At 41.6% G+C, this 20764-nt stretch overlaps 1 protein-coding gene across 1 annotated transcript in view; it reads right to left on the reverse strand.

The window, feature by feature from the left end:
• Positions 1 to 19712, reverse strand: part of LOC143782169 (SCO-spondin-like) — a 557899-nt gene extending 538187 nt beyond the window's left edge. Inside the window, exon 1 of the mRNA XM_077269323.1 lies at positions 19565 to 19712. The gene's annotated coding sequence lies outside the window, so the exon portion shown is untranslated. The remainder of the gene's footprint in view (positions 1 to 19564) is intronic.
• Positions 19713 to 20764: the final 1052 nt, after the last annotated feature.

Raw genomic sequence — 20764 nt, forward strand, 5'->3', positions numbered from 1 at the left:
GGCCTATTCCACCATTGAGAAGGAGTGCCTGGCCATAGTCTGGGCCCTGCTATGTTTGCAGCTCTATATGGTCGCACCTTCACTGTGGGGACTGACCACAACCCTCTGCGCTGACTACAAGCCATGTGTGGAACCAGCAGAAGGTTGCTACGCTGTAGCCTTGCCCTCCAGCAGTACGACTTTACAGTCAAACACAAAACGGGCAGGGAGCATGGCAATGCAGATGGGCTGTCCCGCAGGGGCCAACCTGCTGAGGTGCACATGGAGGAGTACCCTGAGGTTCTGCCTCCATAGCATGGTCCAAAAGGGGGAGGTGTCACGATAATGTAAAAATGCCATATTGTGAGTTTAGTTCTAGAAGGTACCATGGCACAGACAAATGCTGCAGATTCGACCCCCCTTTCTCCCCCACTGCATTCGCTGATACAAAAACAAAGCTGTTATGACCCCAATGGCAGAGGGTCTCAGAAATAATTTCTAAGTCTGCAAACACAAAAAACCAGCTCATAGGGCAGTGGTAACTGAGCTGACCATACACTCACTGGCCACTTTATTAGGTACACCTGTCCAACTTCTTGTTAACACTTAATTTCTAATCAGCCAATCACATGGCGGCAACTCAGTGCATTTAGGCATGTAGACATGGTCAAGACAATCTCCTGCAGTTCAAACCGAGCATCAGTATGGGGAAGAAAGGTGATTTGAGTGCCTTTGAACGTGGCATGGTTGTTGGTGCCAGAAGGGCTGGTCTGAGTATTTCAGAAACTGCTGATCTACTGGGATTTTCACGCACAACCATCTCTAGGGTTTACAGAGAATGGTCCGAAAAAGAAAAAAAATCCAGTGAGCGGCAGTTCTGTGGGCGGAAATGCCTTGTTGATGCCAGAGGTCAGAGGAGAATGGGCAGACTGGTTCGAGCTGATAGAAAGGCAACAGTGACTCAAATCGCCACCCGTTACAACCAAGGTAGGCCTAAGAGCATCTCTGAACGCACAGTGCGTCGAACTTTGAGGCAGATGGGCTACAGCAGCAGAAGACCACACCGGGTACCACTCCTTTCAGCTAAGAACAGGAAACTGAAGCTACAATTTGTACAAGCTAATCGAAATTGGACAGTAGAAGATTGGAAAAACGTTGCTTGGTCTGATGAGTCTCGATTTCTGCTGCGACATTCGGATGGTAGGGTCAGAATTTGGCGTAAACAACATGAAAGCATGGATCCATCCTGCCTTGTATGGAGCATCTTTGGGATGTGCAGCTGACAAATCTGCGGCAACTGTGTGATGCCATCATGTCAATATGGACCAAAATCTCTGAGGAATGCTTCCAGCACCTTGTTGAATCTATGCCACGAAGAATTGAGGCAGTTCTGAAGGCAAAAGGGGGTCCAACCCGTTACTAGCATGGTGTACCTAATAAAGTGGCCGGTGAGTGTATATCTAATCCTAGCACCACAAATAGCAGCAGCCGGGGAACGTGCCTACGTTGGTTCTAGACGTCTCGCGCCAGCCGGAGAACTAACTAACCCTAGAAGGGAAAAGAAAGACCTTTCTTGCCTCCAGAGAAAAGACCCCAAAAGTTGGATACAAGCCCCCAACAAATAATAACGGTGAGGTAAGAGGAAAAGACAAACGTAAGAATGAGCTAGGTATTTAGCAAAGAGAGGCCCACTAGCTAATAGCAGAATATAGTAAGATGACTTATATGGTCAGCAAAAACCCTATCAAAATATCCACGCTGGATATTCAAGAACCCCCGAACCGTCTAACGGCCCGGGGGGAGAACACCAGCCCCCTAGAGCTTCCAGCAAAGTCAGGAATCACATTTAGTACAAGCTGGACAAAAATAAGAGCAAGCAAATAACCAAAAAACAAAGAAGCAAGACTTAGCTTAATTTTGCACGAACCAGGACCAGCAGACAGGAGCAAACAGAAAGGATCTGATTACAACGATGCCAGGCACTGGACTAAGGATCCAGGAAGTTTATATAGCAACACCCCTGGACTAACGACCCAGGTGGGTGCCAAACTGAGGAAAGACAATCCCAGAGTCATATCACTAGTAACCACAAGAGGGAGCCAAAAAGTCTAATTCACAACAGTACCCCCCCCCCCCTTAAGGAGGGGTCACCGAACCCTCACCAAGACCACCAGGGCGATCAGGATGAGCAGCGTGAAAGGCACGAACTAAATCGGCCGCATGCACATCAGAAGCAACCACCCAGGAATTATCCTCCTGACCATAGCCCTTCCACTTGACCAGATACTGAAGCCTCCGTCTGGAGAGACGAGAATCCAAGATCTTCTCCACCACGTACTCCAACTCGCCCTCAACCAACACCGGAGCAGGAGGCTCAACAGAAGGAACCACAGGTACAACGTACCGCCGCAACAAAGACCTATGGAACACGTTGTGAATGGCAAACGACACCGGAAGATCCAAGCGAAAGGACACCGGATTAAGGATTTCCAATATCTTGTAAGGACCGATGAAGCGAGGCTTAAATTTAGGAGAGGAGACCTTCATAGGAACAAATCGAGAAGACAGCCATACCAAATCCCCAACACGAAGTCGGGGACCCACACCGCGGCGGCGGTTGGCAAAACGCTGAGCCTTCTCCTGTGACAACTTTAAGTTGTCCACCACATGATTCCAGATCTGCTGCAACCTATCCACCACAGAATCTACACCAGGACAGTCAGAAGGCTCCACATGTCCCGAGGAAAAACGAGGATGGAAACCAGAGTTGCAGAAAAATGGCGAAACCAAAGTAGCGGAACTAGCCCGATTATTAAGGGCAAACTCAGCCAACGGCAAGAAGGTCACCCAATCATCCTGATCTGCCGAAACAAAACACCTCAAATAAGCCTCCAGAGTCTGATTAGTTCGCTCCATTTGTCCATTAGTCTGAGGTTGAAAGGCAGACGAAAACGACAAATCAATGCCCATCCTAGCACAAAAGGATCGCCAAAACCTGGAAACAAACTGGGATCCTCTGTCAGACACAATATTCTCAGGAATGCTGTGTAAACGAACCACATTCTGAAAGAACACAGGAACCAGATCGGAAGAGGAAGGCAGCTTAGGCAAAGGCACCAAATGGACCATTTTAGAAAAGCGATCACATACCACCCAGATGACAGACATGCCCTGAGACACCGGAAGATCTGAAATGAAATCCATGGAAATGTGTGTCCAAGGCCTCTTCGGGACAGGCAAGGGCAAGAGCAACCCGCTGGCACGAGAACAGCAAGGCTTAGCTCGAGCACAAGTCCCACAGGACTGCACAAATGACTGCACATCCCGTGACAAGGAAGGCCACCAAAAGGACCTAGCCACCAGATCTCTGGTGCCAAAAATTCCCGGATGCCCTGCCAACACCGAGGAATGAACCTCGGAAATGACTCTGCTGGTCCACTTATCAGGAACAAACAGTCTGTCAGGTGGACAAGAGTCAGGTCTACCAGCCTGAAATCTCTGCAACACACGTCGCAAATCAGGAGAAATAGCCGACAAGATAACTCCCTCTTTAAGAATACCAACTGGTTCTGCGACTCCAGGAGAGTCAGGCACAAAGCTCCTTGAAAGAGCATCAGCCTTCACATTCTTTGAACCTGGTAAATACGAGACCACAAAGTCAAAACGGGAGAAAAACAATGACCAGCGGGCCTGTCTAGGATTCAGGCGTTTAGCAGACTCGAGATACATCAGATTTTTGTGATCAGTCAAGACCACCACACGATGCTTAGCACCCTCGAGCCAATGACGCCACTCCTCAAATGCCCACTTCATGGCCAGCAACTCCCGATTGCCAACATCATAATTCCGCTCAGCAGGCGAAAACTTCCTAGAGAAGAAAGCACATGGTCTCATTACCGAGCAACCAGGGCCTCTCTGCAACAAAACGGCCCCTGCCCCAATCTCAGAAGCATCCACTTCGACCTGAAAGGGAAGTGAGACATCAGGCTGGCACAAAACAGGCGCCGAAGTAAACCGGCGCTTCAACTCTTGGAACGCCTCCACGGCTGCAGGAGCCCAGTTAGCAACATCAGAACCTTTCTTGGTCATATCCGTCAAAGGTTTAACAACGCTAGAAAAATTAGCGATAAAACGACGGTAGAAGTTAGCAAAACCCAAGAACTTCTGAAGACTCTTAACTGACGTGGGTTGAGTCCAATCATGAATAGCTCGGACCTTGACTGGGTCCATCTCCACAGCAGAAGGGGAAAAAATAAACCCCAAAAAGGGAACCTTCTGTACTCCAAAGAGACACTTTGAGCCCTTAACAAACAAAGCATTCTCACGCAAAACCTGAAACACCATCCTGACCTGCTCCACATGTGAGTCCCAATCTTCAGAGAAAACCAGAATATCATCCAGTTAAACAATCATAAATTTATCCAGATACTTCCGGAAAATATCATGCATAAAGGACTGAAACACTGAGGGAGCATTAGAGAGCCCAAAAGGCATCACCAAGTACTCAAAATGACCTTCGGGCGTATTAAATGCAGTTTTCCATTCATCTCCTTGCTTAATGCGCACAAGGTTGTACGCACCACGAAGATCTATCTTGGTGAACCACTTGGCACCTTTAATCCGGGCAAACAAGTCCGACAATAGAGGCAAAGGATACTGAAATTTAACAGTGATTTTATTCAGAAGCCGATAGTCAATACAAGGTCTCAAAGATCCGTCCTTCTTGGCCACAAAAAAGAATCCCGCACCAAGAGGGGAAGAGGATGGACGGATATGCCCCTTCTCCAGAGACTCCTTGATATACGAACGCATTGCGGCATGCTCAGGTACAGACAGATTAAATAGTCTTCCCTTAGGAAATTTACTACCTGGAATCAAATCTATGGCGCAGTCACAGTCCCTATGAGGAGGCAGAGCACTGGACCTGGACTCGCTGAATACATCCTGATAATCAGACAAATACTCAGGAACTTCCGAAGGAGTAGAGGAAGCAATAGACACCGGCGGGGAATCAGCATGAATTCCCTGACAGCCCCAACTTGACACAGACATTGCCCTCCAGTCCAAGACTGGATTATGGGTCTGTAACCATGGCAGACCCAAAACGACCAAATCATGCATTTTATGCAGGACAAGAAAACGTATCACCTCCCGATGTTCAGGAGTCATGCACATGGTTACCTGTGTCCAAAACTGCGGTTTATTTTCCGCCAATGGCGTAGCATCAATACCTCTAAGAGGAATAGGATTTACCAACGGTTCAAGAACAAAACCACAGCGCTTGGCAAATGACAGATCCATAAGACTCAGGGCAGCACCTGAATCCACAAACGCCATAACAGGGTAGGAGGACAATGAGCAAATTAAAGTCACAGACAAAATAAATTTAGGTTGCAAATTACCAATGGCGACAGGACTAACAACCCTTGTTAGGCGCTTAGAGCATGCTGATATAACATGTGTAGAATCACCACAGTAAAAACACAACCCATTCTGACATCTATGATTTTTCCGCTCATTTCTAGTCTGAATTCTATCACATTGCATTAAATCAGGTGTTTGTTCAGATAACACCACCAGAGGATTAGCAGTTTTGCGCTCCCGCAAACGCCGGTCAATTTGAATAGCCAGCGCCATGGAATCATTCAGACTTGTAGGAATGGGGAAACCCACCATCACATTCTTAATGGCTTCAGAAAGGCCATTTCTGAAATTTGCGGCCAGAGCACACTCATTCCACTGAGTAAGCACGGACCATTTCCGAAATTTTTGGCAATACACTTCAGCTTCATCCTGGCCCTGAGAAATAGCCAGCAAGGCTTTTTCTGCCTGAACTTCAAGATTGGGTTCCTCGTAAAGCAATCCGAGCGCCAGAAAAAACGCATCAATATTTGCCAATGCCGGATCTCCTGGCGCTAGCGAGAAAGCCCAATCCTGAGGGTCGCCCCGTAAAAAAGATAACAATTTTAACTTGCTGAGCTGAATCTCCAGATGAACGGGGTCTCAGAGATAGAAACAATTTACAATTATTCCTGAAATTCCTAAACTTAAATCGGTCTCCAGAAAACAGTTCAGGAATAGGTATTTTAGGTTCAGACATTGGACTACTGGTAACAAAATCTTGTATGCCCTGCACACGAGCAGCAAGCTGGTCTACACTTGTAATCAAGGTCTGGACATTCATGTCTGCAGCAAGCACAAGCCACTCAGAGGTAAAGTGGAGGAAGAGAGGGAAAAAAAAAACAAAACTCAGAATTTCCTTTCTTATATCCCACTTCTGCAATGCATTAAACATTCAATGTAGGCCTGGCATACTGTTATGACCCCAATGGCAGAGGGTCTCAGAAATAATTTCTTAGTCTGCAAACACAAAAAAACAGCTCATAGGGCAGTGGTAACTGAGCTGACCATATATCTAATCCTAGCACCACAAATAGCAGCAGCCGGGGAACGTGCCTACGTTGGTTCTAGACGTCTCACGCCAGCCGGAGAACTAACTAACCCTAGAAGGGAAAAGAAAGACCTTTCTTGCCTCCAGAGAAAAGACCCCAAAAGTTGGATACAAGCCCCCAACAAATAATAACGGTGAGGTAAGAGGAAAAGACAAACGTAAGAATGAGCTAGGTATTTAGCAAAGAGAGGCCCACTAGCTAATAGCAGAATATAGTAAGATGACTTATATGGTCAGCAAAAACCCTATCAAAATATCCACGCTGGATATTCAAGAACCCCCGAACCGTCTAACGGCCCGGGGGGAGAACACCAGCCCCCTAGAGCTTCCAGCAAAGTCAGGAATCACATTTAGTACAAGCTGGACAAAAATAAGAGCAAGCAAATAACCAAAAAACAAAGAAGCAAGACTTAGCTTAATTTTGCACGAACCAGGACCAGCAGACAGGAGCAAACAGAAAGGATCTGATTACAACGATGCCAGGCACTGGACTAAGGGTCCAGGAAGTTTATATAGCAACACCCCTGGACTAACGACCCAGGTGGGTGCCAAACTGAGGAAAGACAATCCCAGAGTCATATCACTAGTAACCACAAGAGGGAGCCAAAAAAGTCTAATTCACAACACAAAGCCCTATGGCAGCCACACCATGTGCAACTTGATACCAATGTGTAGCAGCCCCCACTGCATAAGTCTTATAGCTCTATGCAGTGGGCAGAAAAGTCTCCCTACCCTACTCATTCCCCCTCCCACCTGGTACTGGTTGAAACTGATATAGAAACCATGAGCTTCTATTGTTCTTTTAAGGTTATATATAGTGGCCTCGATCAGGGCTAGAGATAAAAGGATTATATATTCCGGACGTCCATCAAGAAATCTATAACTCACTGAAACCGCTAGAAGCTAAACCCAACGAATGCCAAGAGCGGGTTTCTCCATAAGCAGGTCGTGTAACCATGCCGCTTTGGTGGTGCACATCTCGATCATTGTGTTTTTCATATGCGAGGTTCCAACGCCAAGATATGTTGGATGATGGGTTTTCATAATGCTAAGACAAGGGAGTATGCAGCATCTAGGTGAGGTCACTACAGGGGGAGTGCTTTGGTTTTAGGCTAGGAAATAACTGAGTTAAGCAGTAGTTTTCACTTGTCTTTGTCTGGGGTCTAGCTGCTGTACAGATGCCTGCTATGCATCTAGATGTATCCCCTCCTCCACAGCACATGGTCGGCCATGAGATAAGATGACATAACGAAATGTAAGTGTTTTTTCAACTTTAAACTCATTTGATTTGTAATTGTCTGTACATACGAGAATTGTCTTCTTTATAATATCTTTTTATAATTCTGTAAGCACTGCCTACCTTTTTTGGAGTAAAATATAAAATTACTAGCTTTGTCTCTCCTTGCTCTATAAAGAACTGTCACGTCCTCTGAAGTGAATTGCACTACTAATCTGGGTTGGCTCCGGACCCATTAATAATTCCGAAATTGGAGCTGGTGGCAGCGGAATTTGTCCTGTGCATTTGGGAGGTTTTGTAGCGACGATGGCATTGATAATTATTGTTCCCGTCTGAGTGGAGTAGTTATATTGCCCTCGCTGCAGGATGCCCTTTAGCCAGTACAAAGTAAGGCAGCCTTTCTGGCGATTAATTACCCTAGGTGCAGTACCGTGACTGACCTGATGGTAAGGGGGGCGCCAGAGAACTGCAGGTTCCAAACGGGAACTGGGAAGTGGGATATAGATAAATCCCCTTCAGAAAGAACCAGGGGAAACCAAACCACCACCGGTTCATGACAAATTGGTGTGAGTGGTGGGGATGATAAAGCTATCCTCCCCTTGAACCGTGACATATTATTGGTGGGATCCCTGACATACGGTGGGATTCCTGACACTACCCTAACTCTATTTGCATATATATGCACTGAACATTTTTATCAATATATATTCAATCTATTGACTATTGTGGAGATATTGCTGCTCAGATTATTCTCATACTAGTTAGATATGACATAAATATATTTTTGATACAGCGTTTTGAGCAGTTTTTATGTGACACCACCAAAATGGCCGCTTATACTGACCCTAATGGCGACCTTATTATGTATGTGGACTGCACCTTTAGCCGGGTTATAGTGTGGTGGGTGCATGCAACTCTGGGAAGTCAATTATCAATGATTATAAGATGGTATTGTGGGCAGTTTGTATGTGACTTCCTGAAAATGGCTACAGGTGCACTGGCTTTCCCTGTCGGTGCATAGCACGATGGCTTCTCCCAGTTTTTGGGTGATATTCTGGGTAATTTCTGTGTGACTTCGCCAAAATGGCTCCATGCATGGAACTTCTAAAAAATGGTGATTCTACTGCGCAATGACACTGGCACTTCCTGTCGGCGCACAGTATGACGGCCTCTTACAAGTTCCGGCAAGTGTTTATGACGTCACGGATGGTTTCCCTACCACAATGCAGCTGTGGTGGAGAGGCGGCGGTGACACGCACTGCGATCTGATTCGCCTGTCACAAGCTCTGAGTGGTATATATGGCTGCCATTAGCGATGGGCAGACATGCTCCCCCTGAGAAAGCGCATCTGCGAAACACGCGGTCAGTGGCATCACAGACAGAGGCCTGCAGCAACACAGGTAAGATCAATTGATGAATTACTGCTCCATTTGGTGGTTGTTGTTTTTTGTCTCTGAGCTTTTGGAGCTTTACTATGATCACGTAACTGTGTTGCAGCCTGGATTTTGCCCTGTTTCACTACACGTATGGACTTGATTTTCGCTATGCACATGTCTTGCACAGTTCATGCTATCTTTATATTTGTATGTTGATATTTCTAATAAAGGTTGATGTTTTTTGTTAATTATTTCTTTGTGAAGTGGTGTCTTTTGGATAATTTTTATCCCTTTTTTTGATGTCCTATGTTTCATGAACACCTATTTACTATTATGAGGCTTCAGGCTGAAGCCCCTCTTAGATTGATATGTTGGTGGACACTATTTTGATTATAGTCAGTATACAATAAACAGGGTCAGTATATAATATATATAATATACAGGGACATACCGCATGTGCAGAAGTGGAGGGGGGCCCCTGCAGGGCGGCTAATAATGAGGGCAATCTGTCATGTTTATCCAGCCCCAAGGTTCCGGGGGCCCCCTTGCCAGATTGCCCTAATGTGCGGTGGGCCTACAATAGAAAATGGCAGCAGAGCTGCAGCGATCCGTCCTGATTCCGGTCTCACACATCAGCGCAGCTGGATGACGTAATCATTCAGGGCGCAGCTGTGCCAGAGAGAGGAAGCTGCGGGAGAGCGTGCGGAGAGGTGAATGGTGCTGTATCTGTGTGTAGGTGAAGGAGAGGGCAATGATGGTGGTGGAAAGGACATTAATGTTGGTGGTGGGGAGGAGGAAATGATGGAAGTGTTGGAATGGGCAATGATGGGGGTGGTGGGGAAAAGGCGATGGTGGTGGAAAGGGCAATAAATGGGGATAATGTGGGAGGAGGAAATGATGGAGGTGGTGGAATGGGCAATGATGGGAGTGGTGGAGGAGAATGCAATGATAGAGGTGGTAGATGGGGCAATGATTGGTGAGGTGGGGGAGAAAGCGGTGGTGGTGGAAAGGACAATGATGGTCGTGGTGGAATGGGCAACAATGGGGGTGGTGGGGAGGAGTAAATGATGGAGGTGGTGGAGAGGGCAATGATGGGGTGGGGAGAGGACAATAATGGGATACAGGGAGAGGAGGACAATGAGGGGTGTGGGGGATTGAGATGGGAAGAAGGGGGCTTTATAATGAATTTAGGAACAAGGGGAGGTGGAGAAGGACGTTATAATCGCTTATTATGTCTAACACGGTGCCTTAATATATGGTGTACTCACTTATTATATAACGCACAGTCCCTTAGTATATAGTGTACTTGCTTATTATGTATAGCGCCATCCCTCAGTATATAGTGTAGTCATTTTTAATGTATAGCACAGTCCCTTAGTATATAATGTACTTACTTATGTAGAACACAGTCCCTTATTATATAGTGTACTCACTTATGTATAGTGCTGTCCTTAGTTACATAGTTTCCTCTTTTGTTATGTATAACACCATCCCTTATTATGTACCATCCTCTCTAGTTATATATGGTGCCGTCCCTTATATAGTTTCCTCTGCTGTTATGTACAGTGCTGTCTCTTACTTAGTTTGTTCTTGTTATTTTTGTTATTCACAGCGCCCTCTTTTATTACATAGTCTCCTCTCTTGTTAGATATAAAATGTCTGCTGGTGACCAGAACAACAGTCCATCAGCTCCTCCATTTGAAAAGCTTTCCCATGCACCATCAGCCATCATTGCATTATGAAGCTAGCAAGACAGGACGGTATGTAATAAAAAACAGGGCTCTATATAATCCAATATGTAAGGGACGATGCTGTACATAACAAGAGAGGGCACTGTATAATAAGGGGCGGCAATATACATAATAAAAGAGACTATGTAATATATATACACGTGTGTGTAGATATATATATATATATATATATATATATATATATTATAAATTTTGTAGCTTAGTCGAGGGGGGTCCAGACTAATTTCTTCCACAGAGGTCCAAAGCTGTCATTGTCCGCCGCAGATACAGAGTCAGTATATTATATGCGTGGTCAGTATATGATATACAGAGTCAGTATACAGGGTCAGTATATAGTATACAGGGTCAGTATATAATATACAGGGTCAGTATGTAGGGTCAGTCTATAATATACAGGGTCATTATATAATATGCAGGGTCAGTATATGGTCAATATATAGTATACAAGGTCAGTATATAACATACAGGGTCAGTATATGGTATACAGAGTCAGTATATAGTATACAGGGTCAGTATATAGTCAGTATATAGTATACAGGGAGAGTATATAGTATACAGGGTCAGTATGTAGTATACAGGGTCAGCATATAGTCAGTATATAGTATACAGGGTGAGTATATAGTATACAGGGTCAGTATATAGTATACAGGGTCAGTATATAGTCAGTATATAGTATACATGGTGAGTATATAACATACAGGGTCAGTATATGGTATACAGAGTCAGTATATAGTATACAGGGTAAGTATATAGTCAGTATACAGGGTCAGTATATGGTCAGTATACAGGGTCAGTATATAGTATACAGGGTCAGTATATAGTATACTGGGTCAGTATATAGTCAGTATGAAGTACAAAGGGTCAGTATACAGGGTGAGTAGATAGTATATAGTATACAGGGTCAGTATATAGTATACAGGGTCAGTATATAGTATACAGGGTGAGTATAGAGTCAGTATATAGTATACAGGGGCAGTCTGTAGTACACAGGGTCAATATATGGTATACAAGGTCAGTATATAACATACGGGGTCAGTATATGGTATACAGAGTCAGTATATAGTCAGTATATAATATAAAGGGACAGTATATAATATAAAGGGTCAGTATATAGTATACAGGGTCAGTATAGTGTGAGTATATAGTCAGTATATAGTATACAGGGTCAGTATATAGTATACAAGGTCAATATATAGTCAGTATATAATATACAGGGTCAGTATATAATATACAGGGTCAGTATATAGTCAGACTATAGTATACAGGGTATGTATACAGGATGAGTATATAGTATACAGGGTCAGTATATAGTCAATATGTAGTATACAGGGTCAGTATATAGTATACAGGGTCAGTATATAGTATACAGGGTCAGTATATAGTCAGTATATAGTATACAGGGAGAGTATATAGTATACAGGGTCAGCATATAGTCAGTATATAGTATACAGGGTCAGTATATAGTATACAGGGTCGGTATATAGTATACAGGGTGAGTATATAGTATACAGGGTCAGTATATAGTGAGTATATAGTATACAGGGTGAGTATATAGTATACAGGGTCAGTATATAGTATACAGGGTCAGTATATAGTCAGTATATAGTATACAGGGTCAGTATATAGTATACAGGGTCAGTATATAGTCAGTATGTAGTATACATGGTCAGTATGTAGTATACATGGTCAGTATATAGTATACAGGGTCAGTATATAGTATACAGGGTGAGTATAGAGTCAGTATATAATATACAGGGTCAGTATATAATATACAGGGTCAGTATATAGTCAGACTATAGTATACAGGGTATGTATACATGATGAGTATATAGTATACAGGGTCAGTATATAGTCAATATGTAGTATACAGGGTCAGTATATAGTATACAGGGTCAGTATATAGTATACAGGGTCAGTATATAGTCAGTATATAGTATACAGGGAGAGTATATAGTATACAGGGTCAGCATATAGTCAGTATATAGTATACAGGGTCAGTATATAGTATACAGGGTCGGTATATAGTATACAGGGTGAGTATATAGTATACAGGGTCAGTATATAGTGAGTATATAGTATACAGGGTGAGTATATAGTATACAGGGTCAGTATATAGTATACAGGGTCAGTATATAGTATACAGGGTCAGTATATAGAATACAGGGTCAGTATATAGCCAGTATGTAGTATACAGGGGCAGTCTGTAGTACACAGGGTCAATATATAGTATACAAGGTCAGTATATAACATACGGGGCCAGTATATGGCATACAGAGTCAGTATATAGTCAGTATATAATATAAAGGGACAGTATATAATATAAAGGGTCAGTATATAGTATACAGGGTCAGTATAGTGTGAGTATATAGTCAGTATATAGTATACAGGGTCAGTATATAGTATACAGGGTCAGTATATAGTATACAAGGTCAATATATAGTCAGTATATAATATACAGGGTCAGTATATAATATACAGGGTCAGTATATAGTCAGAATATAGTATACAGGGTCTGTATACAGGATGAGTATATAGTATACAGGGTCAGTATATAGTCAAAATGTAGTATACAGGGTCAGTATATAGTATACAGGGTCAGCATATAGTCAGTATATAGTATACAGGGTCAGTATATAGTATACAGGGTCAGTATATAGTCAGTATATAGTATACAGGGTCAGTATGTAGTATACATAGTTACATAGTTATTAAGGTTGAAGGAAGACTGTAAGTCCATCTAGTTCACCCCATAGCCTAACCTAACATGCCCTAACATGTTGATCCAGGGGAAGGCAAAAAAACCCCATGTGGCAAAGAGTAACTCCACCATGGGGAAAAAAATTCCTTCCCGACTCCACATACGGCAATCAGACTAGTTCCCTGGATCAACGCCTTATCAAGGAATCTAGTGTATATACCCTGTAACATTATACAGCTAGCAAGACAGGACGGTATGTAATAAAAAACAGGGCTCTATATAATCCAATATGTAAGGGACGATGCTGTACATAGCAAAGCGGGCACTGTATAATAAGGGGCGGCAATATACATAATAAAAGAGACTATGTAATATATATACACGTGTGTGTAGATATATATATATATATATTATAAATTTTGTAGCTTAGTCGAGGGGGGTCCAGACTAATTTCTTCCACAGAGGTCCAAAGCTGTCATTGTCCGCCGCAGATACAGAGTCAGTATATTATATGCGTGGTCAGTATATGATATACAGAGTCAGTATACATGGTCAGTATATAGTATACAGGGTCAGTATATAGTATACAGGGTCAGTATATAGTCAGTATATAGTATACAGGGTGAGTATATAGTATACAGGGTGAGTATATAGTATACAGGGTCAGTATATAGTATACAGGGTCAGTATATAGTATACAGGATCAGTATATAGTCAGTATATAGTATACAGGGTCATTATGTAGTATACAGGGTCAGTATATAGTATACAGGGTCGGTATATAGTATACAGGGTGAGTATATAGTATACAGGGTGAGTATATAGTATACAGGGTGAGTATATAGTATACAGGGTCAGTATGTAGTATACATGGTCAGAATATAGTATACAGGGTCAGTATATAGTCAGTATATAGTATACAGGGTGAGTATATAGTATACAGGGTGAGTATATAGTATACAGGGTCAGTATATAGTATACAGGGTCAGTATATAGTATACAGGGTCGGTATATAGTCAGTATATAGTATACAGGGTGAGTATATAGTATACAGGGTCAGTATATAGTATACAGGGTCAGTATATAGTATACAGGGTCGGTATATAGTCAGTATATAGTATACAAGGTGAGTATATAGTATACAGGGTCGGTATATAGTATACAGGGTCGGTATATAGTATACAGGGTCAGTATATAGTATACAGGGTCAGTATATAGTCAGTATACAGGGTCAGTATATAGTATACAGGGTACTCACCCTATATATAGTATACATATACCCTACATATAGTATACAGGGTCAGTATATAGTGAGTATATAGTATATAGGGTCGGTATATAGTATACAGGGTCGGTATATAGTATACAGGGTCGGTATATAGTCAGTATACAGGGTCAGTATATAGTATACAGGGTCAGTATATAGTATACAGGGTCAGTATATAGTGAGTATATAGTATATAGGGTCGGTATATAGTATACAGGGTGAGTATATAGTATACAGGGTCAGTATATAGTGAGTATATAGTATATAGGGTCGGTATATAGTATATAGGGTCGGTATATAGTATACAGGGTCAGTATATAGTATACAGGGTCAGTATATAGTCAGTATACAGGGTCAGTATATAGTATACAGGGTGAGTATATAGTATACAGGGTCAGTATATAGTGAGTATATAGTATATAGGGTCGGTATATAGTATACAGGGTCGGTATATAGTATACAGGGTCGGTATATAGTCAGTATACAGGGTCAGTATATAGTATACAGGGTGAGTATATAGTATACAGGGTCAGTATATAGTGAGTATATAGTATATAGGGTCGGTATATAGTATACAGGGTGAGTATATAGTATACAGGGTCAGTATATAGTGAGTATATAGTATATAGGGTCGGTATATAGTATATAGGGTCGGTATATAGTATACAGGGTCGGTATATAGTATACAGGGTCAGTATATAGTCAGTATACAGGGTCAGTATATAGTATACAGGGTCAGTATATAGTATACAGGGTCAGTATATAGTCAGTATATAGTATACAGGGTCAGTATATAGTATACAGGGTCAGTATATAGTATACAGGGTCGGTATATAGCCAGTATGTAGTATACAGGGGCAGTCTGTAGAACACAGGGTCAATATATAGTATACAAGGTCAGTATATAGTCAGTATATAATATAAAGGGACAGTATATAGTATACTGGGTCAGTATATAGTGAGTATATAGTATACAGGGTCAGTATATAGTCAGTATATAGTATACAGGGTGAGTATATAGTATACAGGGTCAGTATATAGTATACAGGGTCGGTATATAGTATACAGGGTGAGTATATAGTATACAGGATCAGTATATAGTATACAGGGTCAGTATATAGTCAGTATATAGTATACAGGGTCAGTACATAGTATACAGGGTCAGTATATAGTCAGTATATAGTATACAGGGTGAGTACATAGTATACAGGATCAGTACATAGTATACAGGGTCAGTACATAGTATACAGGGTCAGTATATAGTCAGTATATAGTATACAGGGTGAGTATATAGTATACAGGGTCAGTATATAGTCAGTATATAGTATACAGGGTGAGTATATAGTCAGTATATAGTATACAGGGTCAGTATATAGTATACAGGGTCAGTATACAGGATGAGTATATAGTATACAGGGTCAGTATATAGTATACAGGGTCGGTATATAGTCAGTATATAGTATACAGGGTCAGTATACAGTATACAATGTCAATATATAGTCAGTATATAATATACAGAGTGAGTATAGAATCAGTATATAGTATACAGGGTCAGTATATAGTCAGTATATAGTATACAGGGTCAGTATATAGTATACAGGGTCGGTATATAGTCAGTATATAGTATACAGGGTCAGTATATAGTATACAGGGTCAGTATATAGTATACAGGGTCGGTATACAGGATGAGTATATAGTATACAGGGTCAGTATATAGTATACAGGGTCGGTATACAGGATGAGTATATAGTATACAGGGTCAGTGTATAGTCAGTATATAGTATACAGGGTCGGTATACAGGATCAGTATATAGTCAGTATATAGTATACAGGGTGAGTATATAGTATACAGGGTCAGTATATAGTCAGTATATAGTATACAGGGTGAGTACATAGTATACAGGATCAGTACATAGTATACAGGGTCAGTACATAGTATACAGGGTCAGTATATAGTCAGTATATAGTATACAGGGTGAGTATATAGTATACAGGGTCAGTATATAGTCAGTATATAGTATACAGGGTCAGTATATAGTATACAGGGTCAGTATATAGTCAGTATATAGTATACAGGGACAGTATATAGTATACAGGGTCAGTATATAGTATACAGCGTCAGTATATAGTATACAGGGTCAATATATAATCAGTATATAATATACAGGGTCAGTATATAATTTAATATACAGGGTCAGTATATAGTATACAGGGTCTGTATACAGGATGAGTATATAGTATACAGGGTCAGTATATAGTCAGTATATAGTATACAGGGTGAGTATATAGTATACAGGGTCAGTATATAGTCAGTATACAGGGTCAGTATATGGTCAGTATATAGTATACAGGGTCAGTATATAGTATACAGGGTCAGTATATAGTCAGTATACAGGGTCAGTATATGGTCAGTATATAATATACAGAGTGAGTATAGAATCAGTATATAGTATACAGGGTCAGTATAGAGTCAGTATATAGTATACAGGGTCAGTATATAGTAAGTATATAGTATACAGGGTCAGTATATAGTATACAGGGTCAGTATATAGTATACAGGGTCGGTATATAGTCAGTATATAGTATACAGGGTCAGTATATAGTATACAGGGTCAGTATACAGGATGAGTATATAGTATACAGGGTCAGTATATAGTATACAGGGTCGGTATATAGTCAGTATATAGTATACAGGGTCAGTATATAGTATACAAGGTCAATATATAGTCAGTATATAATATACAGAGTGAGTATAGAATCAGTATATAGTATACAGGGTCAGTATATAGTCAGTATATAGTATACAGGGTCAGTATATAGTATACAGGGTCGGTATATAGTCAGTATATAGTATACAGGGTCAGTATATAGTATACAGGGTCGGTATACAGGATGAGTATATAGTATACAGGGTCAGTGTATAGTCAGTATATAGTATACAGGGTCGGTATACAGGATCAGTATATAGTATACAGGGTCAGTATATAGTCAGTATATAGTATACAGGGTGAGTATATAGTATACAGGGTCAGTACATAGTATACAGGGTCAGTATATAGTCAGTATATAGTATACAGGGTGAGTACATAGTATACAGGATCAGTACATAGTATACAGGGTCAGTACATAGTATACAGGGTCAGTATATAGTCAGTATATAGTATACAGGGTGAGTATATAGTATACAGGGTCAGTATATAGTCAGTATATAGTATACAGGGACAGTATATAGTATACAGGGTCAGTATATAGTATACAGCGTCAGTATATAGTATACAGGGTCAATATATAATCAGTATATAATATACAGGGTCAGTATATAATTTAATATACAGGGTCAGTATATAGTATACAGGGTCTGTATACAGGATGAGTATATAGTATACAGGGTCAGTATATAGTCAGTATATAGTATACAGGGTGAGTATATAGTATACAGGGTCAGTATATAGTCAGTATACAGGGTCAGTATATGGTCAGTATATAGTATACAGGGTCAGTATATAGTATACAGGGTCAGTATATAGTCAGTATACAGGGTCAGTATATGGTCAGTATATAATATACAGAGTGAGTATAGAATCAGTATATAGTATACAGGGTCAGTATAGAGTCAGTATATAGTATACAGGGTCAGTATATAGTAAGTATATAGTATACAGGGTCAGTATATAGTATACAGGGTCAGTATATAGTATACAGGGTCGGTATATAGTCAGTATATAGTATACAGGGTCAGTATATAGTATACAGGGTCAGTATACAGGATGAGTATATAGTATACAGGGTCAGTATATAGTATACAGGGTCGGTATATAGTCAGTATATAGTATACAGGGTCAGTATATAGTCAGTATACAGGGTCAGTATATGGTCAGTATATAATATACAGAGTGAGTATAGAATCAGTATATAGTATACAGGGTCAGTATAGAGTCAGTATATAGTATACAGGGTCAGTATATAGTAAGTATATAGTATACAGGGTCAGTATATAGTATACAGGGTCAGTATATAGTATACAGGGTCGGTATATAGTCAGTATATAGTATACAGGGTCAGTATATAGTATACAAGGTCAATATATAGTCAGTATATAATATACAGAGTGAGTATAGAATCAGTATATAGTATACAGGGTCAGTATATAGTCAGTATATAGTATACAGGGTCAGTATATAGTATACAGGGTCAGTATATAGTATACAGGGTCGGTATATAGTCAGTATATAGTATACAGGGTCAGTATATAGTATACAGGGTCGGTATACAGGATGAGTATATAGTATACAGGGTCAGTATATAGTATACAGGGTCGGTATACAGGATGAGTATATAGTATACAGGGTCAGTGTATAGTCAGTATATAGTATACAGGGTCAGTATATAGTATACACGGTCGGTATATAGTCAGTATATAGTATACAGAGTCGGTATATAATTTAATATACAGGGTGAGTATAGAGTCAGTATATAGTATACAGGGTCAGTATATAGTATACAGGGTCAGTATATAGTATACAGGGTCAGTATATAGTATACAGGGTCAGTATATGGTCATGTTAAAAACACAGATAAACCAAGAAATCACCTGTAATTACTAAATAAAATCAATAATAAACCGAAATGATATATCACATTGCGGTGACTGGTGCTCTGTGAAAGGGTGAAAACACTTATACAAGGGAAAAACGAACCCAACCAATATATGTCCATATTTTGGATGGGTTTGTTTTTCACCATAATATATAGTCAGTATATAATATACAGGGTGAGTATATAGTCGGTATACAGCGAGCACTCACCTGTCAGTCTCCTTCGCTCGTCCCCGCTGTCTCCTCTCCGGCTGCTCCAGCCTTATATCCTTCACATCACATTCCTATAGAGCAGATGTCAGCGCCGGGATTGGTCACTTGTCATTGTCACAGCTGCTTCCCCCGAGAGCCGGATCTGTGCTCACCCCCTGCAGGGCCGGACAATAGGAGTTGTCATAGGGCTGCATCATCCCACTAAGGGGATAAGTGATGGGGAAAAGCTGAAACCTCCTGATATACAACGTGTGCCCCCCACATCCACCTTCGGGGGCTTCCCTGTCCTCTACATCCATAGACATTAATATAGAGAAAGTATGTGCCCCCCACATCCTCCTCCGGGGGCTTCTGTGTCCTCATCTACATCCATAGACATTAATATGGAGAAAGTATGTGCCCCCCACATCCTCCTCCGGGGGCTTCTCTGTCCTCATCTACATCCATAGACATTAATATGGAGAAAGTATGTGCCCCCCACATCCACCTCCGGGGGCTTCTCTGTCCTCATCTACATCCATAGACATTAATATGGGGAAAGTATGTGCCCCCCACATCCTCCTCCGGGGGCTTCTCTGTCCTCATCTACATCCATAGACATTAATATGGAGAAAGTATGTGCCCCCCACATCCTCCTCCGGGGGCTTCTCTGTCCTCATCTACATCCATAGACATTAATATGGAGAAAGTATGTGCCCCCCACATCCACCTCCGGGGGCTTCTCTGTCCTCATCTACATCCATAGACATTAATATGGAGAAAGTATGTGCCCCCCACATCCACCTCCGGGGGCTTCTCTGTCCTCATCTACATCCATAGACATTAATATGGAGAAAGTATGTGCCCCCCACATCCTCCTCCGGGGGCTTCACTGTCCTCATCTACATCCATAGACATTAATATGGAGAAAGTATGTGCCCCCCACATCCTCCTCCAGGGGGCTTCTCTGTCCTCATCTACATCCATAGACATTAATATGGAGAAAGTATGTGCCCCCCACATCCTCCTCCGGGGGCTTCTCTGTCCTCATCTACATCCATAGACATTAATATGGAGAAAGTATGTGCCCCCCACATCCACCTCCGGGGGCTTCTCTGTCCTCATCTACATCCATAGACATTAATATGGAGAAAGTATGTGCCCCCCACATCCACCTCCGGGGGCTTCTCTGTCCTCATCTACATCCATAGACATTAA

The sequence above is a fragment of the Ranitomeya variabilis genome, chromosome 6, assembly GCF_051348905.1.
Source record: "Ranitomeya variabilis isolate aRanVar5 chromosome 6, aRanVar5.hap1, whole genome shotgun sequence".
In the NCBI taxonomy this organism is placed as follows: Eukaryota; Metazoa; Chordata; class Amphibia; order Anura; family Dendrobatidae; genus Ranitomeya; species Ranitomeya variabilis.